Source organism: Impatiens glandulifera, chromosome 8, assembly GCF_907164915.1.
Source record: "Impatiens glandulifera chromosome 8, dImpGla2.1, whole genome shotgun sequence".
In the NCBI taxonomy this organism is placed as follows: Eukaryota; Viridiplantae; Streptophyta; class Magnoliopsida; order Ericales; family Balsaminaceae; genus Impatiens; species Impatiens glandulifera.
Window position 1 is genome coordinate 30,177,629 of NC_061869.1, and position 6,000 is coordinate 30,183,628.

The following is a 6,000-nucleotide window of genomic DNA, read 5'->3' on the forward strand; positions in this document are numbered from 1 at the left end:
ATCAAAACACCTTTAACTGAGTGATATTCTTAATCTTGTAATTGAAAAGAGAGTGTTCTATTCAATAGTGAGCTAAGTGTGTGTAAACTGTATTTGATTCGAATCATATTATAGTGAATCCTTCTGGTGGTTAAAAGAAGGGGTGACATAGGAGAAAGTAATAGGGAAGGATACTCTGTTTTTCCTATGTAGTTTCCCACAAGTACATTTTCCCATTCCTTTATACAGTTTTCCTCTACTTCAGTACGCAATTAAAATTCAAATTGAGAATTCAATACCTCCACTTTTGTCTGTGTATTGCCAAAGTAGATTTTCCCTTTATAGACATGATCTTTTAACTTTTTTGCATTGTTGTTCTTCTAGACTTCATTAGTTTTCCATGTCGAGTTGCTCCTAATAGTATATGACTTAGATTTGAGAGCATTCATCGGCTCCTTCATTGTAGCAACTGTCCATTCAATAATTTCTTCATATTCTTCTTTTTTCAGCATATTCTAGTCTTGAAGATAATGGATGTTGAGTTAAATTGTAATCTGTTGTGCTTTCTCCTTATTGATGACAATTTATACCCTTTTGACATGCATAAGGAGCTTTGTAATTTGATTCTTGAGCCCAAACAAATTAGATCTTTCATTATAGCGTATCTTCCAAGCTCCTTCATTATCCCCCTGTTTTCCCGCATCATTTTCAACAGGAACTTTTCTAGTAGTAGTTGGAGCAGATTGCTTACTTGTGTTGGTATCCTACTATTCTTTGATAACTTCTTCAGCAATTCTTTCAATTTCTTTGATGGCTGCTTCCTTGATTCCTTCCAACACAAAATCCCTAACTTCTTTAGATTTATTACTTTTATTCTTTCTCTTCCCCATGATGACAGAAACAGAGTAATTGTAGGAAACCTAAGAAATGATCATAGATAAACCGCAATTGAGGGCAAATTCCAGCGATGTTTACAAATGCACAAGAAACCTTAGACTAGAGAAACTTAATGACTCATTTATGAAGTAAGACAATGTCGTGCCGTCCATGCAGATCGGGCTGTGCCGCCTGTGCAATCATGTCGCCCATACCAATTGTACTTCCTTTGATAAATGATGATTTCGGTGCCGATTTGATGACTTCCAACTCAAGACAATATCGTATCACCTATGATGATCGTATTGTATGTGCATATTATGCCGATCGTGCCGTGATATACCGCCTGTGTCGATCGCGCTTCCTTAGGCCCCCTATTGTTATTGAGTAAGTGGTAAGTCTTGTTTATATGTTTAATTTAATTTGTGTTTATTTATATATGTGTTTGTACTAATCAAAATTTAATTGTGTTTGTGTTAAATATCTTATCTTGAATAACAGAAAATATATATACATATGATGTTACAAATAAATTAAATAAAATTAAATATACTAAGAACGAAATCACCGATTGAGATGTTGATTCGAGGCATGTGTTAGACACATTTCCCTTAAAAAAGTTTCATCGTCTCCCGTTTGTGCTAGAGCTTATCGTAGATGGCAGTCTCCCAGATACAACGAATCCAGTAGTGATTCTATACTGAAATCACTACTCTTTGAACTTGATCAGCGTACATGAACTATCACCGGGTTTCAACAGAAATATCGAGCAAAGAACTCGAAGAACACTCACAAAACAAAAAGAAGGCTTTTGGAATTCTAGAGTGAGAAAATATAAGATGATTAAGTGTTTGAGATTAGAGATGAGGGGTTTTATATTTTTGAAAATTTAAACTTTCATAAAAATAAAATCAACAATTAATCTTTGATCCAACGACTGAGCTTGATTGCCTCTTCATTGCCCTTTGCATTTTCTCTTAATTAGAAAATACACGTTACATGATTTTTTAAATTGCTAATAAATTGATAGCAATAATATCATGAATTTTACAATGACAATTAACAAAATTAAATATATTTAATTTGATAATTGTTTTTCAAGCCGTTAAATGTTAATTATATAATTAACAATTTAATTATAATAATTTAATTATTTGAATTATATTTCACTTTAATTCACGTTTGAATTTCATGTGAACTTCGTTTGAATTTCATTTGATTTTATTTACCCAAATTCTCATTTCCATTCATTTATGGAATTTATGAATTAGTTTGAAATTCCAACAATCCCTCATATTAATGGAAATTGAAAAATTAACCCGGTGAAAGGTTCAACAGTTGAATTCTACATAGGATAGGTAGGTGTAACCCTTTGAACCTTCCCTTATGAAAGTTTATAACTTTATTAGTCGATTAGTAGACTCGATGTCCTTGAACTATTTTGCCATTTGTGTAAACGATTATATGCTTTCATATAGAAATCTCCATGAAACATGTCAAGCTCTCATGGTTGCGTCCGTTTTTACCATGGAACACACGTCTGGTTCTGTGAGAGGGTCTATAATTGAGCCGTGCAATTCATTCGAAGCGGCCCCACTTCTCCCTCACATAGGTGATCTCTTTGCTCACAAAGAATCATTAAAAGCGACATGTTTATCCTCGTCAAAATATATATTATTTTATTATACGATTAATCCTCAACAATAACTTTCCAAGTTAGTACAATTAGGTTGTCCCAGTGAACCTAGTTCTTGGGATCTCGAGTCTGCATAAGTTGGGTTTTCCTTCATACCAACTTATAGAAGGCTGATGTCTTCAAAGACTTTCAAACAAACTCTCTATTCAATAATTTTATTAGTGGATCCACAATGTTATCTTTGACTTATATAGTCAAATTTGATAACTCTATTAGAGAGTGTAGTCTAATGACATTATGTCTAAGACATGTATGTCTAGACTTGTCATTGACTATAAGCTTATCTAATTTCAAATTATTATTATAATAATTAGAAATTTCTGATAATCTTGGAATATCTTCTAATAAGAAACATAGTCATTCGTACATGCTTACCATTTAAACATTTTTTTTATGAAAATATTGTTTACTTGGCTAACTAGTAGACAAAATGTCTTTGAACTATCCTGTCTTCGTGTAAACGATTATATATTTTGTATAAACATATTTTATTTTTCGACATAAGTCAAAAACATAGATTATAACATTTAATATATTCATCATAATTTTCTTAGAAGATTTTCATACGTAGATTGCACTTCTAAGTGTAAACATATTCACTTTTAGATGTAAAGTCTTTCATTTAATAATATCAATATATCATTTGATAACAACATGATATTTCGTGTAGTACAACTCACATCCTTAATGAATTTAATCATTTTTATCGTAATTTTCAACGATAAAAATATCGTACAAAAGACACGTAATGAAATAATTTTCATTGTCTTCATGATATATATAATTGTCACATCCACTTTTTAATAAAAGTATGATCAAAGTTTCATATCATTATTATAAATTTTGTTATAAGTCATATCAAGACTTTATAAACTTTCATTTTCATTTATTTCATAAAATCCTTTTGAAGACAATGATTCTTCAAATTTTTATGAAATTAATGTCAAAATATGACACGTTTCTTGATTTCAAAATCCTCAAATTTAAAATATCAATTTGAGCACTAACTTAGCAAATACGAACAAGACATTTTCTTATTATTTTATTTCTTTTTGTAAAGTTGCGCAACTTTATCTTTTATAGAGAACATATTTCTCTATCAATAAATTATCTTTTTACATAATATACACAATTATTTTCGTGTTATTATCAATAAAAATATTTTCCCCCACATTCGTGTTGGTACCATTTTTTTTTAAATCACACATATCTATATGATTTAAATCAATGATTTTTTAATCAAGAAATTGTCACACAATTATTTTACAAATTTTTTTGTTATACTTATCACACAATGAATAAGATAACTGTATTATAAATATTTAATTGAAAAAACATAATTTCTGTACAAGAGATTAAAATGTTTATTCATATATATATCATTCTTCACGTAATCTCTACATAAGAAATTATAATATTTAATCAATTAAAATATTTATTTCATCACATTATTTCTATACAAGAATTAGAATATTTAATCAAATAAATATTTACCGTGCACAAATTTTCATGTAGTTATTAGATTTCAAAAACATCAAATTAAACAAGTCTTTATGATAAAATTGAACCATGTATATCAAATATATAATCGAATAACATAATCAAATGATATGTTATATATATTATAATTACTTCATATATCATTAAACAAATATCTTTTTAAAATACATTAATAATTGACCATTTATCTTTAATCGAATATAAATAACTAATTATTATAAATAATTGTTCATGTCATCAATTCGTCTGTTTCTTAATTAATTAGATGACTTTAACTTTTCATAAAAGTTTTTTATACCAAAAGATACATAATTTTATAAATTATTTTTTCCAGAATCTTCTATTAAAACAAAATGTATTTACAATAGATCTTTGTTCATATATGTATACAAATTGCTAAATAATCATACTTATTATGAATGAACATGAATCATCATATTATTAGTTAATATATATATATATATATATATATATATATATATATATAATCACTTAGTAACATAATCAAGTATAATATATCTATAAATATATTTCATATCTTAATCGAAACACTTACATTGCCATATTTTGAACAATAATTAATGTGAAGCGAATATGCACTCTCAAAACAAATATGAGTAGATTATTATCACCGAAACTAATTTCCATAGTCGTGTCTCTTTAAATGCATGATTAGAATAAGTTCTAACACAAACAACTTATTAACAATAATCGACGTGAAGCGAATATGCACTCTCAAAACAAATATGAGTAGATTATTATCACCAAGACTTTCCATAGTCGTGTCTCTTTAAATGCATGATTAGAATAATATCTAACACAAACAACTTATTTAATCTCAAGAAATTAAAATGCCTCAAAATATTAATGACAACATTATTTTGACAAATTAAATTTCTACATAAGAAATCCTTAGGATACCCAATTCATTTCATAATTTCTACATAAGAAATTATAATAATTTCAACATTCATGATTAAAGTCATTTAGACAAATCATATATATATATATATAGTTAACTCATAATTTTTTCACAAGAAATTATAATGATTTTCACATCAATGACTCAAGTATGATCTCTTTAAAGAAATAATTAACTATCACATTCATCTCTAACATCAATGGATATAGTCATTTTAACGAGTCTGATTTCTACCAAAAAATCATTGACTACCCATTTATATTATAATTTTTACACAAGAAATTTGAATGGTTTTAATATCAATAACTATAGTCATTCTAACAAGTCTGATTTCTATGAAGAAATCATTGACTACCCCCATCCAATTCATAATTTCTACATAAAAATGGTTTCAACATAAATGACTAGTGTCATTTTATAACACATCAGATTTCTATGAAAGAAATCATTGGCTCCATTCATCTAATAATTTCTATACAAGAAATTTGAATGGTTCCACCATAAATGACTAGTGTCATTCTATCGCCTACAAAAGAAATCATCTCATCAGCTGGATTTGAAAAGGGGACCTCCATTCCATCACAGACCATTGCATCTGAACTTTGAACCACTGCGCAAATGCGCTCATTCATCATTGTACCACTTTTATGACCTTTTATATCATTTAATTAGAATAATATATTTATTTTCTTTAACTCAACTCTATCAACAAATAAATATATACACACATTTTAAAATGATATCTTAATACCATAATAAAATATAGTATGTAAAATAATGTATAAATAAATAGATCATCTCTCCTTATTTAGTAATCATTATACCAAATTCTTATTAATTATCAACTCTTAATTAATTTAAGAATGCATATATTATAATTAATTATTTTAAAATTGAAACCATATGTTTCAATTATAATTAATTTTAATTACTATTACTAAATTATAATTATTAATTTATTTCTAAAAATTAAAAGCTAACTCTTTAGTTACTTTTTTTTCATTTATTATTTATAATAATTTTAATA